Here is a 25,287-nt window from a genome sequence, read left to right on the forward strand (position 1 = left end):
TGGGCTTTTGTTCTGAAGCATCGACACGTAGTGTGATCTTAAAGAACGACACACTGAATAACAGGGGATTGACTACTAATCCCTTTTATCCGTCAATTGCCTCGGAGGGAGGTCTTTAGCACTGATGCCTCTTCTTGGAGGTCTTTGGGCACAAAAGTAAACAAACAAAAGAAAACATTGCCTCCTATTGAGGTCTTTCAGCTAAGGAAGCGGTAAAATGCGGGAAAGATAAATGATCAAGAGATCTACCACACGGATAAAGATCCGAAGTAATAACAGCTAAAGAAATAAGAAACCCAGAGATCTCTCGAGCTGGCACCATCAAAGAAAGCAAGTCAATACAGGTAATCGGAATAAATCTCCAAATGGTATCCCACAAATAAAGTGGAATGCCAAGCAAGCTATCCTTTCAAGAGTCATGTGAGCCCTCACAAAAAACTCAACAAACAGGTTAGAGTGACAAGATGGGGCGCAATCAAGAGTTGCCCCAAATCAAAATGTAACCACGTGAATCATGCCATTAAAATTCACAAAAAGAGCTCACAAAAAGCAACCAAGTGTAGGAGGCCTAAACCTCTTGTCAAACACATGCATCAAAAGGGTATCAAAATTCAAAGTATAAAGTAGTGGAAATAGGGCATACCTGATTGGGGAGGATCGATTGAAATTGAATTGCACTGTTGGCTTTGCAGAACAATCTTAGGGTTTATATGAGAGGGAATTGGTTCTTTGCAGATGAGTTCCCTTCAGTCTCTGGAGGTTGCTCTGAACTCTGTTAGCTCTTCTCTCACTATCTTTTTCCCAGGGTTTTTTGGGAGATGGAAGTCTAGAATTTATAACCTAATTTTTGTGACTTTGTGGGCTCAAAAGAGAGAGGTCCAAGTCCAAGATTTTTCTGTTATATTTTATTTATTTATTATTTATTTTTTTCGTTTTTTTGTTCGTTTTTTTTGTTTTTTTTTTCGTTTTTTTTCTCGAAACGCGTGGGCTTCGCCTAGCGAGCATGACAGTTCAAGAAATTCCTCTGAGCGTAGGTGATTCTGGTGGCTTTTCTTGGGACTCGCTAGACGACCCATTCTGCTCGCCTAGCGAGCATGACAGCTCATGAACAAACTTTTGCTCCTTCAAGATTAACGTTTTGACTGATGAATAGACCCCATTTGAACATGTTGGAAGTATCTCAAGCCATTCCCCTGTGTTGACTGATCACCCAGATAGGACCCACAAAGTGTCTTGGATGACATTCAAGCTTCTTGGATCTGATTCTGATTGATATGATGAAATGCAATATGAAATGTTAAATGACCTAAAAATGAATGTATGAATGAGGGGGGAAAATTTTGGGGTATTACACAACCCTACATGAACTAGGAAGAGGAGCTCTTGGTGAAAGAAGGGAAAAGGTCCTTCTCCAAAAAGGCCATTAAAGTGTAGTTAGGGTGGTGTCAAAATCGCTTCAAACGTGCGAAGAAAGCAATCAAAATCCCATATTACAAGTGCATAGTTAAAGGTAATGACCACAAAGAGGTCCATCTCTCTCATGGTAGCTAAAGACGAGTCCATATTACATCAACTTTGAATCGGGTTTTCACCTAGAGGCATGGAAGGTGCGTCAACCCTTGATCGGGCACGACCCTAAAGATGTCCAATAAAACTGAGCATGACCTCGAAAAATAAGCTATCTCTCATAGCAATGAACTTTAGACTTAACACGACAACATACAATTAAAATCACGACAACTACCAGTCAAACACATGGTTTAACATCATCATTCACTTCATCCGTTTGAACATCATCATTCACTTCATCCAATTTAAAATCACGCTTCACTTCGACCAATTTAACATTCACACTAAAAATAGTTTTGAGAAACATATCTGGGTGCACCATATTTAATATCATTAATAACAGAAAAAAATAATGTTAAAAATTAAACTAACAAAACAATCCAGATATGCACATCCGAACCATATCAAACTTTGTCCGAAGATGCTTATTCGGATTCAATAACCATTTTTAAGCTCATAAACAAGATTAATGCAAAGAATGAATGATGAAATGAATGAACTTCATCTCCAATTCCAGCTTGTTTTGTTCTCTATGATGTGATGTAATACAAAAATGATATTCTCGTGTTGAAAAGGTGAGTGAGAATAAAATAAACTTTTTAAAAGGTTTTGAAAATGGAGTGTTATTTGGAGAAGAACATCATGCAAGGTGGTGTTTTATCCAATTTTCTGTTGGTCATTTCCGGCATCTTCGAAAATTAACAATATTTTTGAATTTTCAAGGATGTGAAAAGCACCACCAAAGATGGAAATAGTCGGTAGAAGTGAACATGATTAGTCAATTGAGGCATCAATAATTTGTGCCACAAGAAGAATGAACTTATCATAATGTTGGGGGAGTTTTTCCCTCTAGGGAGCATTGAATATTGTGGGTAAAGCAACACCTTTATGAGAGACACACCACATATTCACCCAAAACCTTAAGGTGATAGGTGGGTGGGTTCTCTCACTTATAAATGCTCAAGTCCCCACATTTCTAACCAATGTGGGACTATTACCCATACTACTCACACTTGATATATTCTCAACACTCCCCCTCAAGTGTGAGTCTACAATACTCCCCCTCAAGTGAAAGCTTTTCTGCGGAACGTTTCTTATTCACCACATTGACGCCATTGACACTCTTCAACGGAACGTTTCTTATTCACCATACTGGCGCCGTTTGACTTTCGATACAAGTAAGTCGGTCTCTTTCTGAAACCAAAGGCTCGTGATACCATTTGTTGGGGGAGTTTTTCAATGGGGAACACTGAACATTTTGGGACTTATTTTCTTGGAGCAAGACCTTTGTGAGAGACACACCACATATTCACCTAAAACCTTAAGGTGATAGGTGAGTGGGTTCTCTCACTTATAAGAAGTCACACAATGTTCAATGCTCCATAGTGAAAAACTCCCCCAATAAATGGTGAAAAACTCCCTCAACAAATGGTATCACAGTCATTTGGTTTCAGAAAGGGACCAGATTACTTGTATCGAAAATCAACGGCGCCAGGATGGTGAATAAAAAACGTTCTGTTGAAGAGTGTCAACAGCGCCAGTGTGACGAATAAGAAACGTTCCGTGCGATACAAGAGTTTGTGGAAGTAAGAAGAGTTGGAGCATTGTGGACTCACACTTGAGGGGGAGTGTTGAGTAATATAGATAATAATCTCACATTGGTTAAAAATATGAAAACTTGTGCATTTATAAGTGAGAGAACCCACTCACCTATCACCCTAAGGTTTTAGGTAAATATGTGGTGTGTCTCTCACAAAGGTCTTGCTCCAAGAAAAGAAGTCCCACAGTGTTCAATGCTCCCAGTGAAAAACTCCCTTAACACATAATATACGAATACTAGGATGGTAGTTTAGATTTTTCATCTTTTTCGAGGAGGAAGCATTTTGTCGTGGAAGTTGAGTTCACATCTAGTTTGGGATCTTATGGTTTAGGGGACCTGAATGTTATTATAATGTGGCTTATGAATATTCAACTAACAACAACTATTTTGAAAATTTTCAATCTGCAAAACAAAGTTTTGAATCACAATATTCTGAACTATATGGTTAACTGGGAAATTGATACTGTATTTCATATGTACTTTAAACACAAGTTTAGTCACATAAAATTCTGGAAAATACAAAACACATTACATGATTTCATTCTTTTTCTTTCATACACACAGTTCAGAAACACACAAGAAACACATGCTAAGCTTTAGAATAAAGAAGAGTATGCCATTCTAACACAAAACTCGTTGTGCCCTTAACCAGAAATATCAATGGTCTTAATCTCAGGTTTCTTAACCTCTTGTTTAGGAAATGTCACAGTGAGAACACCATTCTCCATGTTTGCTTTGACTTGATCCATTTTAGCATTCTCTGGTATTCTGCTGCTACGCTCCACCCGATGCCATTGATCATTCTTATCTTCTTTCTCAACTTTTCTCCCTCCACTTATCTGAAGAACGCTATCATCTTCAATCTCCACCTTCACTTCCTCCTTCTTCAGTCCAGGAAGATCGGCCTTGAACACATGCGCTTCTAGAGTCTCCTTCCGGTCCACACGTGTGCTCAAGAATGCTGAATTTTCAGGAAAAGAATTGGAGAATGGAAAATCTTTGAATGGATCCCAAACATCAAGGGGGAGGATCGAAAGCATTGCTCCTTCTGCCACCTAAGAAACTCGGAATCATCGGCATCTTCTCTTTAAATTCGTTGATGATTGTTATGAATCTTGATGATTTACAATTCTTTGATGCTTCCTTTTTTTGTGTAGTTGTCATCTAAGGTTATAAATAGTATTTCACATTTCATTAATTTGTATTACTGTTTAATGATTTTGAATCAAGCATGACAGTTCATGAACAAGTTTTTGCTCCTTCAAGATTAACGTTTTGACTGATGAATAGACCCCATTTGAACATGTTGGAAGTATCTCAAGTCATTCCCTTGTGTTGACTGATCACCCAGATAGGACCCACAAAGTGTCTTGGATGACATTCAAGCTTCTTGGATCTGATTCTGATTGATATGATAAAATGCAATATGAAATGTTAAATGACCTAAAAATGAATGTATGAATGAGGGGGGCAAATTTTGGGGTATTACAGTTGCCCCTATTCAATCAACTGGAGACCCGAAAAGAAGATAGCAGCGGCTTTCGCACTTTCGGGGTATCAAGGGATTGAATACAATAAAAGCCTGAAAATTTGCACTGAAGTGAAGCGAAGTAACAATACCTGTCAGAATCGGCAAATAGGTGGTCTTGATAGAAGAATCCGTCTGGTACGGTGAGAGTTAGTCTGAATACCGAAAAAGAATGTTAACCTGGATACCAAAATAAATGGTAACACAGAAATAACCATGGCCTGAATGCCGCTCATCAGTCTGAATACTGGAAATGGCTTCGATCTGAACATCGGAAGATATGAGATTATTAATATCGGTCTGAACACCGAGAGGCTGGCCTGAATGCCACAAGTTGCGTCGACCTGAATGTCGGAAACTTCTTCGATCTGAACATCGGAAAACTGGCCTGAATGCCACTTCGATCTAAATATCGAAAAATTGGCTTGAATGCCACTTCGATATGAATATCGAAAAATTGGCCTGAATGCCACAAGTTGCATCGACCTGAACGTCGGAAACTTGGCCTGAATGCCACAAGTTGCATCGACCTGAACGTCCGAAACTTCTTCGCTCTGAACATCGGAAAACTGGCCTGAACGCCACTTCGGTCTGAATACCGGAAACTGGCCTGAATGCCACAAGTTGCATCGACCTGAATGTCGGAAACTTCTTCGATCTGAACATCGGAAAATTGGCCTGAATGCCACTTCGGTCTGAATACCGGAAAAACTTCATGCCTGTCAGCATCGGAAGAAATAGGGAAAGATAATAGAGGCGGCGCATGGGCCAATGACACTTGCTAGGGATAATAAAGGTAAGTCATGAACAATCTTCAGTCTGAGTACTGGAAACAACTTCTGGCTTATCACTTGGGATACCGAGAATGTTTTATGCTTACATGCGTATGTTTGAATTTTTCAATGGCGTAATGCTCCATGAAAATGGAAATACTACGCGATTTGGGAGGATGCAATGCAATATGATTCTACATGCAGGGATGCGAAATGCTGGGTAGAATGCCAAGTCGAGGCAAGGGAATCTGCTGGGGAAATGATCACCATCTTCTGGACCCTGGCAAGGCTGTTGGAAATGCACAGCGCAAAGAACTCTGTGGGGAAATGACCCGCCACACGGTGTTCTAGCAATGACGAAATACCGAGACTCTGACTGGGGTGAGAACGGCACTGAAAACCTGCTGTTGGGGAAAGCGATAGTGGTTCTGGCAACCATAATCTGCGAGAGAGACGACTTAGCAGGGGAAGAAAACACCGATACGGTACCGAGATTCTGCTTCAAGGAAAGAGACCATGGATCTGGTGTCGAGATCATCGATCTGGCATCGAACCCTGAGGAGCAGCCGCTTCTGCTGGGAAGATACAGTCTGGCACTATCAACTCCGTTGGGGATATATAGTCTATCACTGATCATGCCCATTCTTCGATCTAAAGCACTTAACATTTACAACAATTTTAAATGTTTATTAAGCATGTACCTGTAAAGCTCTTATGTTTCATGATGCAATGTTTATCAAAAATTCGGACGTCATTTTTGCAAACAAAACAGTAAAATGAAAATGCAAACAGAGATATACTGAATAACATGATTTTATTGATTGAATGGCCTCTGAATAGGCATTTACATCAGGAAGCAATCCTTGGAAAGAGGTAATCGCACAAAAGATAAAAACAGAAATTAATCTAATGGCAATGTGAAATGGATTTCTATTGGGTTCCAATTCTGCTATGACTTGCTCGTCTTCAAGATCCTCCAGATGATCAACTTTCTGAAAAGAGTGATTGGACTGTTTCCTATCCTTCAAAAGTTTCCAGTCATTGACACGAGATGAGATTCAGAACTACTCAGAACGCAGTCATTCGTTTAATCCCTAACTTTTGCCTGGATCACCCTTTTCGGGTTTTCAATCCACCGGGATACCCATTTTTGCCTAAGTTGCCTTTTCAGGTTTTCAACTTACCGGGTGTACGATCTTTTCATTTTTAATCCCTAATTTTTGCCCGAATCTTTTCATTTTCTTGGTTCGTCGGGATGCCCATTTTTTGCCTGGACTATTCTTTTTTACTGTCCAACAGGTCTATTTTATGCGAAGTATTTTTTAACTGCGTCTGAGTTCACATGGGAAGTGAAGTTTTCACCATCCATAGTTGCAAGTATTAAGGCCCCACCATCAAAAACCTTGGTGACAATATACGGTCCATCATAGTTAGGAGTCCACTTGCCCCTGTGATCTGTCTGAGGAGGAAGGATCCTTTTCAACACCAAATCTCCGACTTGGAAACATCAAGGATGCACTTTCTGATCAAAGGCTTGTTGGTGTAAGCCCTAGAGGACAATACTTTTGGTACTTGTATCGAATTATTTAAAAGGCATTTTCTTTATTATGGTTGATTAAAAAAGGTCCCTAGAATAGATAGTCCGTTTAATGTATTAAGTGTGACTTAATCATGAGAACACATTAAACATAAGGGCACTATTCTTAAAGTATCCGTAGTCGAGCTTTAATGTGAAGTGGGATAACATTAAAGCATTAAGACTATTATGTTTGTAGACTGATGATCACATCTCATGGATCATGGATAAAGAGTTATTAAGTCTTAAACATAGGTATGAATATTAGGAGTAATACTTATACCGGATTGACCCGCTATGAGAATACTATATAGAAAGTTATGCAAAAGTGTCATAAGTTATTCTCATGGTGATAATAGTGTATACCACTCTTCGACCTGAAACCACTATGGATCCTAGATGTAGAGTCGAGTGCTTTGTTGCTGATCTAACGTTGTCCGTAACTGGATAACCATAAAGACAGTTGATGGGTACTCCACGAAGCATGCTGAGGGACATGAGTGTCCTAGATGGAATTTGCCAATCCTGCGTAACAGGATAAATGTCTATGGGCCCAATATTGAACTGGACAAGGGTGACACGGTCTATACCTTGTGTTCAATATAGACATAAGGGCAAAGGGGTAATTATACACATATTTATTATCACAGGAGGTTTTGTCAGATCACATGACATTTTCGTGACTTGGGTAGCAGTGATGTGTTGCTAGATACCGCTCACTGTTTATTATGTTAAATGCGTGATTTAATATAATTGCCAACGCCGCGAAAACCTATAGGGTCACACACAAAGGACGGATTGATGAGAGATAGAATAATTAAGGAACATCGTAAGGTACGATGTACTTAAGCAGAATACGAAATATGGTAAGGTACCAAATACTTAAGTGATTTTGGCATATTATGAGATATAGGCCAAAATGCACTTAAGTGGGCTTTTTGGCTTGAAGCCCACATAAGTGGTTCTATAAATAGAGCTCTTGTGCAGAAGCTTTGCATGGGAATACAACACAACTGAAGAGTTGGAATTTCGTATCTCTCTTTCTCTCACTCAAAGCCTTCATTCACTAACAGCTAGCACTGCGATTGAAGGAATCCGTTCGTGTGGACTGAGTAGAGACGTTGTCATCGTTCAACGTTCGTGATCGCCCCGTGGATCTGTATCAAAGGTTTTGATCATTATCAGAGATCTGCATCAAAGGTTTGAATCGCCACAAGAGGTAACGATTCTATCACTGATCATGCCCATTCGTAAGGATCACTAAATGGAGAAATTTTTAAATTCCGCTGCGCCTTGGATGGCAATTCTCCAACAGTGGTATCAGAGCCACTTACGAAACCATGAATCTGATAACTGTTTTTATTCTGTAATAATATGATTAAAGACAGAATGAATCAAAGGTTAAATTGAGATCGATCAAGTTACATATATGTGATATATGTAATCCTGATGCAAAATACATTATATATGATATAATGTTCTGTTTCGTTCATTCAAACCCTCGATGATTGTTTTCCTTTGAGCGATCAATGGTCATTTGCTTCTTGATCCGACATTAGTATGGTGAAGCAATGACGTGTTGATCAATCATACTGAATTAACAATCGAGATGTGTTTGACGGTCTGAAATTGGTGCATCAGGGTTAGTGACGACACAAGGGTTGTGTTGTCAGAGAGTTATGCGATTGGGGTTTGATTGCACAAGAGTTGTGCGTCCTAAACACTTTTCCGAACAGTGTTAACCGGTTAACGCGTATGGTTAACCGGTTAACGTAATACGAAATAAATTTTTTTAATTTTGGAACAGTGTTAACCAGTTAACGCATATGGTTAACCGGTTAACGGAATGCGAAATAAAATTTTTGAGATTTTCAAACAGTGTTAACCGGTTAACGCATTTGGTTAACCGGTTAACGCAAGGCGGAAAACAGTTTTCCAAGACATTTTCAAACACTGTTAACCGGTTAACGCATATGGTTAACCGGTTAACGCAAGGCAGAAAAGAATTTTTTAAAAAGTTTTCAAACAGTGTTAACCGGTTAACGCACATGGTTAACCGGTTAACGCAAGGAAAAATTCATCGGTTCGACTAGAAAAAGTGCTTTGAAGTATCAAGTGCTGACCGGGCAGCGGACCCCCGGCTAACTCTGCGTAGTGTGATCGGTCGTCGAAATTTAATTTGATTTTAATTAATTAAAGGAATTAATAATAATAATAAAGTGTTTATTATTGTCTTGTGGTGATCGGTTATGGCCTTAGTTTTCCTTTGTTTTGTTTTGGGTTTTTAAAATACGACCTGCGTGTCGTGCCTCTCTCTTAATCTCCCAAATGTAACTTCTTTTCTCATCTCACTCCCTCGTATGTAAAACGAGTTTCTTTCATGTAATGTAATGGTATGAAGAAAGCAAAGAAGTCAGTGCCAAAGGAGGACAACCTTGAAGATCTTGCTTGGAGAAGCTTAGATCGTTGTAGGTTAGCTTAGGTTCTCTCATTGGCTTGGGAGAATAATTGCGCTAGGGGCCATAACTGTTTCATTATGTATGTATGTATGTTGATGCATGTGAATGTATATTGATGCATGTGAGAGACGGTTTATATGATAAACAAGCCGGTGAGATCAGAAAAATTGCAATTCCCTCAAAAATTAAATATTAAGTTTATGCTTTCCAAGTTTTAACACTCATCAAGACTAGTAATGGATAATGTAGGATTCGCCTACGCGAGGTGCATGATCTATATATTAGTAAGGTGCGATGGGATAATTGTAATATCCAACTGTTAAAACAATGGGTCAAACTTAACTAAACAAATTATAATAATATTATATGTGTTTGCTTTCCAAGTTTTAGCACTCATCAAGATTGGTATAGGATATGTAGGTTTCGCCTACGCGAGGTGCATGTTCTATATTAGTAGGGTGCGATGGGATAAATGTAATATCCAACTGCTAAGACAATGGTTCAAACTTAATTATAATTTTATTATATATGTTTAGAAGCAAGAGTTGGGAATAATCCATATGATGGATTGGAATAAGGAGTTATTCACCCAATTGAAATTTTCGAGAGTTGTATGAGATACAATTGGAAGGAGTTCCTACCTAAATAACCTAGTTTTGTGTAATCCGCCTACGCGGACTTAGAACGAAGTGAAATATGGATCTCGACCCACTAGAAAATCTTCCAACGGGATTTTCCGAATCAGATGATGAGGGTCATTTATTTTGAGTAAAATAGTGGGAGCATATTTAATTAAAGGCTTAATTGAATATGTCAATGATACTTATATTTTCATTAATCCTTATGTAGATTACCATGACAGCAAACACCTCTAACAACATCCTGCGATCAATCCTTGATAAGGAAAAATTGTCTGGGACAAATTTTCTGGATTGGCACCGAAACCTGAGGATTGTCCTCAAACATGATAAAAAGCTGTATGTCTTGGAGACACCTGTTCCTGAAGAGGAACCTCCTAGTTCTGCACCTAAGGCAGAAAGAGATGCTTATAAGAAGCATGTCGATGATGCCAATGAAACTGCTTGTCTCATGCTGGCTACCATGAACTCAGAATTGCAAAAACAACATGAGAACATGTCAGCGTTCGATATGATCGAACACCTGAAGTTGCTCTATCAAGAGCAAGCAAGGCATGAGAGGTTTGAAGTTTCAAAAGCCCTTTTTCAAAGCAAGTTAGCTGAGGGAGCCCCTGTAGGTCCCCATGTGCTCAAGATGATTGGGTATGTGGAAAACCTTGAGAGATTGGGTTTTCCCCTCGAAAAGGAACTTGCGACTGATTTGATCTTGCAATCGTTGCCAGATAGTTTCAGTCAATTTGTTCTAAATTTCAATATGATTGATATGGACAAATCTCTTCCTGAACTGCTCGCCATGTTAAGAACTGCCGAGCAGAATCTGAAGTCAAAAGGGAAGTCCATTCTGATGATCGGAAATGGAAAGAGACAGAACAAAAGGCCCACTAAGCAGAGTGATAAGGGGAAGGGCAAGGAAGTTGCCAATCCCAGATCCACTGCTGTTTTGAAGCCTAGTGGAGGCATAGCAAAAGAAGGCACCTGCTTCCATTGCGGTAAGACCAGACACTGGAAGAGGAACTGCCCAAAGTACCTGGAAGATAAGAAGAATGGAGTAGAGACTTCAACTTCAGGTATTTTTGTTATTAATTTATCTACTTCTACATCATGAGTATTAGATACTGGATGCGGTTCTCACATTTGACAAATGTGCAGGAACTAAAAAGGAGTAGAGATTTGGCAAAAGGTGAAGTCGACCTACGAGATGGCTATGGAGCAAAGGTTGCTGCTTTAGCCGTACGAACTTTTGTATTGACTTTACCTAGTGGTTTAATATTTCAGTTAGAGAACTGTTATTATGTACCTGCAATTAGCAGGAATATTATTTCCATTGCTTGTTTGGACAAGTTTGGTTTTTCATTTATAATAAAGAACAATTGTTGCTCAATTTATTTGAATGATATATTCTATGCTACTGCACAAATGAACAATGGACTATATGTCCTTGATCTTGAAATGCCTATTAATAACATTAATACAAAAGGGTGAAACCTAACGAGTTAAAACCAACTAGGTAAGAATATTAAAACTCTTCGATCAGATCGAAGTGATGAGTATTTAATCCTAGAGTTTGATGACCATCTGAAAGAGTGTGGGATCCTATCCCAACTTACTCCTCCTGGAACATCCCAATGGAAGGGTGTATCTGAGAGAAGAAATCGAACCCTGTTGGACATGGTCCGATCCATGATGAGTCACACCAATCTTCCAAACTCCTTTTGAGTACATACACCATTGACATCAGCTTACACACTTAACCGTGTTCCATCCAAAAGGTTGAAAAGACACCATATGAGATATGGAGTGGTAAGAGACCACATATGTCTTACATGAAGATTTGGGGTTGCGAAGTTTATGTGAAACGACAAATTTCAACTAAGCTTGAGCCCAAATCTGACCAATGCTTATTTGTGGGGGTATCCTAAAGAAACAAGAGGATATTACTTCTACAATCCTTCGGAGGGCAAAGTGTTTGTCGCTCGAACTGGAGTTTTCCTAGAAAAGGATTTTAATTCCAAAGGAACCAGTGGGAGGAAAGTAGAGCTTGAAGAAATTCAAGAATCATAAAGCATCGATACACCTATGGAGGAATTAGAGCAGGAAACACAAGTAGTTGTGTAAGAGCAACCTGCTCAAGTAGAACAAGACCAGCGTAGGTCAGGCAGGATACGTCACCTACCTGAGATATATGGATATCTGATCAAGGTGATGTATTACTCATGGATCAAGATGAGCCTGTGACCTACTCATGGAATCTTCGCCTTGATGAAACAGTAAAACTATATGGATTCATCAAGAACGAAGATGAGCCTGTGACCTACTCATGGAATCTTCGCCTTGATGAAACAGTAAAACTGTATGGATTCATCAAGAACGAAGATGAGCCTTGTGTCTACAAGAAGGTTAGTGGGAGCATGATCGTATTCCTGGAATTATATGTAGATAACATATTACTCATTGGAATCGATATCCCTACCCTGCAACAAGTAAATTCTTGGTTGGGGAAATGCTTTTCTATGAATGACCTGGGTGAAGCAGCCTATCAGAATCTATAGAGATAGATCATGAAATGCTTGGCCTAAGTCAGAGTACATACATAGACAAAGTGCTGAGACACTTTAATATGAATGATTCCAATCTGGTTATGTGTTTTGCTTAAATGGTGGCACTGTGAGCTTGAAAAGTTCAACGCAAGATGCAGTTGCTGATTCTACAACTGAGGCCGAGAATGTTGCTGCCTTAAGTGCAGCAAAGGAAGCTGTTTGGATCAATAAACTTGGCATAGTCCCTAGCATTGTGGATCCCATTGGTCTCTATTATGATAACAATGGTGTTATCGCACAAGCTAAGGAGCCTAGATCTCACCAACGATCCAAACACATACTTAGGCATTGTGCGAAAATATGTAGAGTACCTACACTTGACAATAGGATTGACCCACTGACAAAGCCTCTTGCGCAGCAGAAGCATGATGGCCATATTAGATCAATGGGCATAAGGGTTATGCCTGATTGGCTCTAGTGCTAGTGGGAGATTGTTGGTGTAAGCCCTAGAGGCCAATACTTTTGGTACTTGTATCGAATTATTTAAAAGGCATTTTCTTTATTATGGTTGATTAAAAAAGGTCCCTAGAATAGATAGTCCGTTTAATGTATTAAGTGTGACTTAATCATGAGAACACATTAAACATAAGGGAACTATTCTTAAAGTATCCGTAGTCGAGCTTTAATGTGAAGTGGGATAACATTAAAGCATTAAGACTATTATGTTTGTAGACTGATGATCACATCTCATGGATCATGGATAAAGAGTTATTAAGTCTTAAACATAGGTATGAATATTAGGAGTAATACTTATACCGGATTGACCCGCTATGAGAATACTATATAGAAAGTTATGCAAAAGTGTCATAAGTTATTCTCATGGTGATAATAGTGTATACCACTCTTCGACCTGAAACCACTATGGATCCTAGATGTAGAGTCGAGTGCTTTGTTGCTGATCTAACGTTGTCCGTAACTGGATAACCATAAAGACAGTTGATGGGTACTCCACGAAGCATGCTGAGGGACATGAGTGTCCTAGATGGAATTTGCCAATCCTGCGTAACAGGATAAATGTCTATGGGCCCAATATTGAACTGGACAAGGGTGACACGGTCTATACCTTGTGTTCAATATAGACATAAGGGCAAAGGGGTAATTATACACATAATTATTATCACAGGAGGTTTTGTCAGATCACATGACATTTTCGTGACTTGGGTAGCAGTGATGTGTTGCTAGATACCGCTCACTGTTTATTATGTTAAATGCGTGATTTAATATAATTGCCAACGCCGCGAAAACCTATAGGGTCACACACAAAGGACGGATTGATGAGAGATAGAATAATTAAGGAACATCGTAAGGTACGATGTACTTAAGCAGAATACAAAATATGGTAAGGTACCAAATACTTAAGTGATTTTGGCATATTATGAGATATAGGCCAAAATGCACTTAAGTGGGCTTTTTGGCTTGAAGCCCACATAAGTGGTTCTATAAATAGAGCTCTTGTGCAGAAGCTTTGCATGGGAATACAACACAACTGAAGAGTTGGAATTTCGTATCTCTCTTTCTCTCACTCAAAGCCTTCATTCACTAACAGCTAGCACTGCGATTGAAGGAATCCGTTCGTGTGGACTGAGTAGAGACGTTGTCATCGTTCAACGTTCGTGATCGCCCCGTGGATCTGTATCAAAGGTTTTGATCATTATCAGAGATCTGCATTAAAGGTTTGAATCGCCACAAGAGGTAACGATTCTATCACTGATCATGCCCATTCGTAAGGATCACTAAATGGAGAAATTTTTAAATTCCGCTGCGCCTTGGATGGCAATTCTCCTTCAAGGCTCTCTTCATCCGACTCTGATACAACTGCCCATGACAAATGGCTGCCATTCGCTTCTCTTCGATAAGACTCAACTCATTGAACCTTGTCCGAATCCATTCAGCTTTGTCTAACTTGACATCCAACAGGACTCTTAGAGAAGGAATCTCCACTTCAACAGGTAGGACTGCTTCCATACCATACACAAGGGAGTAAGGGGTTTCCCCGGTCGATGTACGTACTGAAGTACAGTACCCATGCAAGGCGAAGGGTAGCATCTCATGCCAATCTCTGTACGTAACGACCATCTTCTGCACAATCTTCTTTATGTTCTTATTTGCCGCCTCAACAACACCGTTCATCTTAGGGCGGTAAGGGGAAGAATTGTGATGCTGAATGTTGAAGTTCTGGCACAACTCCTTCATCATTTTGTTGTTGAGATTAGAACCATTATCAGTAATGATTCTTTCGGGAATCCCATAGCGACAAATGATTTCTTTCTTGATGAAACGGGCAACCACATGTCTGGTGACATTCGCGAACGATGTTGCTTCGACCCACTTGGTGAAATAGTCGATGGCAACAAGGATGAAGCGATGCCCATTGGAGGCGGTCGGCTCAATCTTTCCAATCATATCGATGCCCCACATAGCAAAAGGCCACGACGAAGACATCACATTCAAAGGATTTGGCGGCACATGTACCTTATCAGCATAAATCTGGCATTTATGACACTTCTGAGCATATTTGAAACAATTAGATTCCATGGTCATCCAGTAATAACCCGCTCTCAACAATTTCTTAGCCATTGCATGTCCTCCGGCATGAGTATCGAAGGAGCCTTCATGAACTTCCTGCATTAACATGTCTGCTTCGTGTCTATCCACGCATCTAAGCAGAACCATGTCGAAGTTCCTCTTATACAGCACATCGTCTTTGTTCAAGAAGAAACTGCCTGCCAATCTTCTCAAAGTCTTTCTATCATTGTTGGATGCCTCTGCAGGGTACTCTTGATTCTTCAGAAAGCGCTTGATGTCGTGATACCAGGGCTTGTCGTCAACTACCAGTTCAACAGCAAACACATACGCGGCCCTGTCGAGGCGCATCACATCGATCCTGGGAGCGTGGTTCCACCGAATCACGTTGATCATGGAGGATAGAGTAGCAAGAGCATCTGCCATCTGGTTTTCGTCACGAGGTATATGATACAACTTTACTGTCGTGAAGAAAGTCAACAGTCTTCTCGTGTAATCTCTATAAGGGACCAGATTGGGCTGGAGGGTGTTCCAATCACCATTCACTTGATTGATCACTAGAGTTGAATCTCCGAAGATGTCCAGAGTCTTGATTCTCAAATCAATGGCTTGCTTAATACCCAAGATACAGGCTTCATATTCAGCTTCATTATTTGTGCACTCAAAAGTCAGATGAGCGGTGAAAGGCATGTGGGCACCTTTCAGAGTGGTAATGATAGCACCAATTTCGCTTCCTCTTGCATTGACAGCCCCATAAAACAACAAAATCCATTTTTCGTCTGGATTAGGTCCCTTCTCAACAACTGGCTCTTCGCAGTCTTTCATCTTGAGGAACATGATGTCTTCATCTGGAAAATCAAACTTCATCGGCTCGTAATCTTCAACCGACTGTTGAGCAAGATAGTCTGACAGAATACTCCCCTTGATGGCTTTCTGGGATGTATACTGGATGTCGTACTCTGTCAGTACCATTTGCCAACGAGCAACCCTTCCGGTGAGAGCTGGCTTCTCAAATATATATTTGACTGGATCCATCTTGGAGATCAGTAAGGTTGTGTGAGACAGCATGTATTGTCTCAATCGCTTAGCAGCCCATGCAAGTGCACAACATGTCTTTTCAAGCATTGAGTATCTCGACTCGCAATCTGTGAATTTCTTACTCAGGTAGTAGATGGCATGATCTTTCCTACCTGTCTCGTCGTGTTGACCGAGAATACAACCCATGGAATTGTCTAGTACTGTCAAATACATAATCAGCGGTCTCCCTGGGACCGGAGGCATAAGGATAGGAGGATTCTGCAAATACTCTTTTATCTTCTCGAAAGCCCTTTGGAAATCATCATTCCACCTGATAGCCTGATCTTTTCTCAGCAACTTGAATATTGGCTCACACGTGGCTGTTAGGTGAGAGATGAACCTTGCAATGTAGTTCAACCTCCCTAAGAAACCACGAACTTGTTTCTCTGTTCTTGGCTCAGGCATTTCCTGTATCTCTTTCACTTTGGCCGGATCCACCTCAATCCCTTTTTCACTAACAATAAAACCCAACAGTTTTCCAGATCTCACCCCGAAAGTACACTTGTTCGGATTAAGCCTCAGCTTGAATTTCCTCAAACGCTCAAACAGTTTCTGCAAATTCACCAAATGTTCTTCTTCTGTCTGAGATTTGGCAATCATATCATCAACATAAACCTCGATTTCATGATGAATCATATCATGGAACAGAGTCACCATCGCTCGTTGATATGTTGCTCCGGCATTTTTCAGACCAAACGGCATCACCTTGTAGCAGAAGGTGCCCCATGGGGTTATGAAAGTTGTCTTCTCCATGTCTTCTAGCGCCATCTTAATTTGGTTATAGCCAGAAAAGCCATCCATGAAGGAGAATACCGAGAACTGAGCTGTGTTATCCACCAAAACATCAATGTGAGGTAATGGGAAATCATCTTTAGGACTAGATCTGTTCAGATCCCGGTAGTCAACACACATTCGTACCTTTCCATCCTTCTTAGGTACTGGAACGATATTTGCAACCCATGGCGGATAATTTGTGACTGCTAGAAACTCTGCATCCAACTGTTTTTGCACTTCTTCCTTTATCTTGACAGCCATCTTTGGTCTTGTTCTTCTGAGCTTCTGCTTGACCGGAGGACAACCTTCTTTGAGAGGTAAACGGTGTACCACAATATATGTGTCAAGCCCTGGCATGTTCTGATAAGACCAAGCAAAGATGTCGACATACTCTTGCAGCAATTCAATCAACCTCTTCTTCACATTATCTTCCAAAGCAGCCCCTATCTTGATTTCTCTCTTGACGTCCTCGGTGCTGAGATTAATCACTTCCACAGACTCTTGATGCGGTTGAATGACCCTTTCTTCCTGTTTTAATAGCCTGGTAAGTTCTTCAGGGAGTTCACAGTCTTCATCACCCTCTTCTTCAGCTTGAAAGATCGGATTTTCAAAGTCGAAGCGAGCCATAGCAGAATCGTTATCAATAGGATCCGGTGATGTGCATCTGCATGAGTGATGATATATGCTTATGAGTGTGAAAAAATGAAAACTAAACAAAACATTGCCAAATATTTTTTGATATTTGAAAACTGCAAAAATGGAAAAACAGTGAACGAAATATTTGAATGCAAAAAGACGTCCTTTATTGATGATAAAAAATGCAGGTATTCACATAGATGAGCCCTACAATGAGTCATTACGCCCTGGGAGGAACGTAAGACTTGGATATGCATGAATAAACAAAGAAAATTACTCCTCCAGAAAAGTGACTTGGACAATCTCCTCAGAAGACCAATTGTTGATGACTTCACTCGGGATCCTCGGACGCACCCAGTTATCGATGTCGCAATCACTATCCCCATCTTCATCGTTGACCGCAGAGACCTGGCCATATGATTTGGCTTCTCCTTCAACCATGTTAACATTTGCCCCACCATGCTGTGGCATGGGAATCTTGACGACATTAGGAGCCGATGCAAGGTCGATAGCCTTTGAATCTATGAGGTCCTGAACTACGTGCTTAAAAGCTTTGTAGTTCTCAATATTGTGGCCAGGTGCCCAAGAGTGGAAGCTACACCTAGCGTTAGCGTCGTAACCCGCCGGAAGCCTACCGACAGGAGGAGCCAGAGTGCGTAACTGCACTAGTTGTAGTTGTTGAAGACTAGAAAGCAACTGAGCGTACGACATTGGAAGAGTGTCGAAAAGGCCGGTCCATCGTCCTTCGCCTCTGTTGATAGGCGGGTCTGTTACCCGGTTGTTGTGGTTGGTACTGAGCTGGTTGACGCTGGGGTTGTTGCTGTTGTAGTGGTGCTACAGCTGGAATGGTCACAGCCGCAACATACGATTGTTGATGATAGTTCTGAAAGTCATTCCCCCGGTTACCCCTGTTCTGATAAGAAGATATGGCACTTGCATCCCCTTCTCTCCTCTTTTGTCCCTGAATGAACGGCTTCTTCACCCCTGATGAAGATCCACCTCCACTCTAGGTCTTGTATGTCCTCAGGTAATTCTCCACCCTCTCTTCGGTAGAGACTACATCAGCAAAGTTGGAGGCATTGCAACCCACCAGGCGCTCCAAATAAGGTCCGGGCAGAGTGTTCATGAACATGTTAGCCATTTCCTTCTCCAACATAGGAGGTTGAACACGGGAAGCTGTTTCTCTCCAGCGTTGAGCATATTCCCTGAAGCACTCATTGCTTTTAAGAGACAAATTCTGAAGTTGAGTTCTATCCGGAGCCATGTCTGCATTATACTGATACTGCTTCACGAAAGCCTCAGCCAACTCCCTCCAGCAGCGGATGTGGGCTCTGTCCAGCCTCATATACCATTCCAGGGATGCCCCAGCTAGGCTATCCTGGAAAAAGTACATAAGCAACTTTTCATCGTCAGAGTATGCAACCATCTTACGGAAATAGGCTTGCACATGGGTCTTCGGGCAAGAGTTGCCACTGTATTTGTCAAATATCGGGACCTTGAATTTCGGTGGCACTCTCACGCCTGGGACCAATCCCAAGTCAGCAACGTCCACTCCCAGAGGATTCTGCCCTTCCACTGCCTTCAACCTCTCTTCCAGTCTCCGAAACGTAGGGTTCATACCATGACTCATACCAAAGTCCTCCTGAAGCAAGGGGAGCTGATCCTCCTGATCATCATGGACGGGTTGTTGACCGGATGTGACATGTAGGATCGGGGTAGGCCCCGGTCCACTGGGTCCATTAACCTCTCCAGCTGGAGGATCAGTCAACGTCTTTGGTTGAGTAGTGGCGGGATTCCTCTGCATCATCTGCCTGAGCTCTTGTTGTCCCTGAGCCACCCCCTGAACCACATCCATGAATTGGTTCATGCGGATCTTCATCTCAGCGAACTCTACTTGTAGGCTTTCCATTGCTCTCTGGTGGTTTCTGCGGGTACCGTACCGGTGAATGCCTGAGTCAGCTATCCTGCTAGTGGAACACCAAACAAACTGAGAACATTGCGGCAGTACCTGTTATGCAAGACATGTTGATGGACATGCAAATGTGATGACATGTTTATCAATTCCAAGGGCATTCTACCCCCTTGATTCCAGTCTCACATTTGATAAACAGTGTAAGAAGAAAACCCCGACTAGAATCAAGAAGAAGATATGAACCCCTTGTAATGGATAAACATGTGTTAAATGATATGAATGCAAAATGATGTGAATGCAATGCAGTGGTATGTCAATCAGGATTGTTGTATCACGAAGCACACGAACTTCAGCATGAATTCGGAACCGGGAACCATAGAACACAAGTGTCAACTTAGAACTCATACTTCTGAACCAACGGTCACCAATAAGAACCGAACAAAAGTCACCAACAGGATACGTCACCTTCAGTACCTGTGAATGATTCATTCCCGCCCCACTCACGGGTGTAATCTAGGCCAGGGTAAGGTCAAGAGAAACGCAGGATAAACAATCCTTTCAAGAATATCATCATATGCACACCAGGTGTATGCAACGATAATACTCCATCAGAATCTGAACTGCTCGTGATACCATGTTCCGCTAAGTGGCGCCATACCACCCGCTTCCCATGAATCACTTTATTCCTAGGTGTCCTAAAGTTCACTCATAGCTTGTGTATTGGGCCTTTTACCTCTTGTGATTCCCACCCAACAGTGAAACAAATACACAACCAGCACAGTATGCATGAGACAGTAAAGCGCACATAGGATGCTATGCAAGCAGATAAGTATGCAAAACAATAAATAAATAACACACAATAGACAAAAAACAGACAAATGCTAGGAAAGGCCCACTAGGGAAAATAAGTCCCCAGCAGAGTCGCCAGCTGTCGCAACCTAAAAAATATAGTATGCGAAAAAACACCCGGCGAGAAAGAAATGACAGAAGAGTCGCCACCGTGCGTTATTTATCCCAAAGGAGGGAAAGGAAACGCTCGAAGTAAACCTGGGAGAAAGGAAAGGAAAAGACAAGGTCTCGTAACCAAATCTTGGGTTCGGTAGCCGATTATGCGAAGGGAAGGTATTAGCACCCCTACGCATCCGTAATACTCTACGGGATCCACTTTTGTTGTTCTTGTCTAAAGGGTGCGTGTATATCTAATGTACTACTTACTAAAAGGGGGGTCAAAAGAAAATGATTCGCACGGATGCTGCATCCACTGCATACGTATCTCATCTGAATATGAGAATCAGAGTCTTCGTAGCTCGGCTACCTAGGGGTTAAAGAGGAGTGTGCTCGCTAAGACATCGCGTCTTATGCCTACGTATCTCATCTGGAATGAGAATCAGAGCAAGCCGTAGTTCGGCTACCTACGGGTTAAGGGTTGTGTTTTTGGGTGAACGACGTTACTACACAATCTACCGGATGCTCGACCTTTGGAGACTTACTCGCCTGTAGTAGAAGGAGTTAACGTGTTCTTAGGAGAAGAAAAATCAATGAGTTTGTTTGTGTTTTAGGAATGATCATGCAAAAAGGAAGTCCTAGACGAAGGAACAGTGCTACCTTAATTGACATGTGTTAGATACCCAAAAGTGCTTATTTGAGCTATCAATTAAGGGTATCTTTCACTCTATTTCCTTGCTAATGTGTTCAAAATCACCTTTGTTTTACATGAAATGCAATACATTGATAAACGCTCTTGGTACCTTTGATTTGTGTGTTATTGTGCAGGTAAAAGGCATGAAATAATTGAAAATGAAGACACAAGGAAATTGGCAAAGGAACCAAAGAAAACAAGCATTTCATCAGCCTGCTCGCTAGGCGAAGGCTGTGGCGAAGGAAGGCCTCGCTAGGCGAGTTTCCAGCGAGAAGCTCCAGTAAATGGGCAATAAATTCGCTTAGCGAGGTGGCAGCAAAGGTGGTAGCGAACTTGTTCTGTTTTGGTGAAAAGCGCAGCCAGCACTCACTCGCTAGGCGAAGCTCTAGCGAGTCCCCAGCGAGCATTCCAGTAGCAAAACCTCTCAACCTCGCTGGGGCGATGGTTGGAGCGTGTCCTTCGCTAGGCGAAGGTTTGTTCGCTAGGCGAACATGACAGTTCAACAGATCCTGTTTCTCTGGGCGCAGGTGCCTTATGTGCCACATTTAGACCCTCGCTAGGCGAGCCATTCTGCTCGCCTGGCGAGCATGACAGCCTAGAAACAGCAGTATAAGTAGCAGGTGCCACTTTTGAGTGCCTTACTTCCTCACTATTCCACTTTTCACTTTTTAGATATTTTTAGCTTTTGTTCTTGGGAGCTCTTGTGCCCTAGTTTTCATTTCTTTTCATCTTGTAATCATCTTCCACAAAAAGAAGGTGGATTCCCATCCAATCTCGATTATTCGACTTGGATGTTGATCAACCCTCTTCCGAAACTTGCCGACCAAGCTACCATGAAAATGAGTAGCTAAGTCCTCCATTTGTCAAGGTTAGATGTAGGTGATTACTAGCTTTGTGTGTAAATGTAAGGATCTTAATGTGTAAACTCTTTAATGGTAAATATATGATGAAAACTTTGTTTCTATTTAAAACTCTTTGTGTTGGTTTATGATCGAGAGATGTTTACCAACTCTTGACCTAGGTTTTCATCCAATCTTGTTTGTTAGCTAGAGATAGTAATGAATGATTTTGTTCACCATAAGGTTGAACCAAAAAGTTGTCATTTTGATAGATTGTGTTCGAGAGAAACAATGGATCAAAATGGCAAAACTCACAATGGGTGTTCGAGAGAAACACATTGGGAGGACCTTGTGAAATAATTTATCATCTAAAGGAGTTTATACGATTGTTGACCGAACAAATACATGCAAAGTGATCATCGAACCCTAACTTTGGCAATATTTCTCATCCATTCAAACCAAATCTTTTACCGCAATTAATTACCTTTTTATGCAAGATAACGTGACAACAAACCAAAACCCTATTGTTACTTAAGCTAGAATTAATACAACCATCGAACGGCGGTGATATCTTACAATCCCTGTGGATACGATAACAAAAACCCGACAAGTAAATATACAATCAACAAAATGGCGCCGTTGCCGGGGATTGTAAATTGATATTGCGAGCATCGCAATGGTTGCTTAAGTTTTAGCTTTTGAATTTTTGACTTGTGCTTGTAATTTGTTTGGTTTAGTGTGCAGCTTACGTTTTATGCGAGGGCAAATCCCTGTGGACGAACTTCTTTTTGATCCTGAGATCGAGAGAACCGCAAGGAGGCTCAATAGCAGAACGAGACGTAGGAGGCAACAGGCTAGACAACGTCAAGAGCAAGGAGAGAGTTCTTCTACCACAAATCCACCACCATTCATACCAAACATGGAGCCACCACCACCACCTATTTCTACTCCATGCATAAACAGTCCAAGGAACACCGCTCAGTTTGCCAACCACACAGGGAGGCAAGCTGAGATGAAAACGGGAACTCTGAATTTATTATATGAAAGTCCATTCACCGGAATGGACCATGAAGACCCATTTGCTTTTCTCACAAAATTTTATGAGATATCATTGGCTGCCGGAGTGGATCAGGCTCAAGAGCTTCCGTTGTTCAGACGATTATTTCCCCACGCTTTGCTCGGTAAAGCAAAAGATTGGTACCTAGATCAAACACCAGCCGTAATGACAGACTGGAACGTGTTAGAAGAGAAATTCATCGAAAGATTTTTCTCCCATAACCGATTCATGGAATCCAAGACGGCCATCTCGGTGTTTTCACAAGGAACCAATGAATCATTAAATGAGGCGTGGGAAAGATTCAAGTCCATGCTTCGGAAATGTAAAGGGCATGGATTTGATGAAATGACTCAAATCCATATCTTCAAAAATGGACTTCAACCAAATTGCAAGACGTTGTTGGATGCTACCTTGGGTGGTTCTTTGTTGTCAAAAAGTACCGAAGAAGCCACAAACATCATAAATCGAATGGCTCTAAATGATCTTCAGAGTCAAAGCCGAGGCAACTCTTTGAAGAAGCCGGGAGTGCTTGAACTAGGGACGAACGATGCCATACTTGCCCAAAACAAGCTCATCTCACAACAAGTGGAACTCTTAACGCAACAAATCAAAGAGTTAAGAGAACCGTCTAAAGCTAAACAAATAGCTTGTTGTGAGCTTTGTAAAGGTGAGCATGACACCGGATTCTGTCCACCTCCGGGATTTGAAGAGGTAAACTACATGGCCAATCAACGGGACTATCAACCGAGACAACAACAACAACAACAACCTTATCAACCGCACCCTCAAAATCAACAACAACATTTCCAAGGGAACCAAGGGTTCCAACCTAGGAGTAACTATTACCATAACCAAGGTTATGGAGGTGGTTCTTCTAGCCGTCAAAACCCTCCACAAAATCCGTATCAATCTCAACAACCGCCAGTCGTAACTTCTAAGTTGGAAGACACATTGACGCAATTCATGCAAATGTCAATGGCCAATCAAAAGAGCAATGACGCGGCCATAAAAAATCTCGAGACTCAAGTTGGGCAACTTGCCAAGCAACTCGCGGAACAACAAACCGGTCCTTCCTTTTCGGCAAACACGCAAACAAATCCTAAGGAGCATTGTAAGGCGATCACAACGAGAAGTGGGAAGGAGTTGGGTAGTGAGAATAACAAAAGAGTTGAGAGTGAACAAAAAGAGAAAGAGAAAGAAATTATGGAGGAAATAGTGGAAGAAAATGTTGATGGTGAAGTAGGAGTGTGGAGTGATGAGGGAGAAGTTGAAAAGAATAAAAATAATGGTGAAGTTGAAAAAGAAAAAGGTATGGAGATTGAGAAAGATACAAGTGATGAGGTAATAAGGGAGGGAGTGAAAAAGCCTAGATGGAAGAGTGCTAGAGTTGCAAAGGGAAAGGAGGTAGTGAGCGTTACTCCAATCCAAAATCTTCCTTATCCTCATGCTCCTTCCAAAAGGGAGAATGAACGGCATTACGCCCGGTTCATGGATATTTTTAAACAATTGCAGATCAACATTCCGTTTGCCGAAGCTTTGGAGCAAATGCCCAAGTATGCCAAATTCATGAAGGACATACTAACAAAAAAGCGGAGGTATACGGAACCGGAGACCATTGTCCTTGATGCGAGATGTAGTGCCATTATTCAAAGGACACTTCCTAAAAAAGAGGTTGATCCGGGAAGAGTTACATTGCCGGTTAAAATTGGTGATGTCTATGTCGGGAAGGGACTTATTGACTTGGGGTCAAGCATTAATCTTATACCTTTGTCAATTATCAAGAGGCTTGGCAACATTGAGATTAAGTCCATCCGAATGACGTTGCAATTGGCGGATAAATCGACAACCCATCCTCACGGTGTAGCCCAAGATGTTTTGGTTAAAGTCGACAAATTCTTTTTCCCGGTCAATTTTATTGTTATTGATATGGAGGAAGATGATGATGCTCCACTCATCTTGGGCCGACCATTCATGAAGACCGCGCGAATGATGATAGATGTTGATGACGGTTTAATGAAGGTGAGAGTTCAAAATGAGGAAGTCACATTTGATCTATTCGAAGCAATGAAGCATTCAAAAGATAGAAATGA

The 25,287-nt window shown here is 41.3% G+C and overlaps 1 protein-coding gene and 1 pseudogene across 1 annotated transcript in view; both read right to left on the minus strand.

Annotated features, from left to right (window-relative positions):
- LOC127105430 (L-type lectin-domain containing receptor kinase IX.1) overlaps positions 1 to 25,287 on the minus strand; it is a 95,262-nt gene that overhangs the window by 7,795 nt on the left and 62,180 nt on the right. The window lies entirely within an intron of this gene.
- On the minus strand, positions 3,814 to 4,249 carry LOC127105435 (18.2 kDa class I heat shock protein-like; annotated as a pseudogene).

The sequence above is a fragment of the Lathyrus oleraceus genome, chromosome 7, assembly GCF_024323335.1.
Source record: "Lathyrus oleraceus cultivar Zhongwan6 chromosome 7, CAAS_Psat_ZW6_1.0, whole genome shotgun sequence".
NCBI classification, from domain to species: Eukaryota; Viridiplantae; Streptophyta; class Magnoliopsida; order Fabales; family Fabaceae; genus Lathyrus; species Lathyrus oleraceus.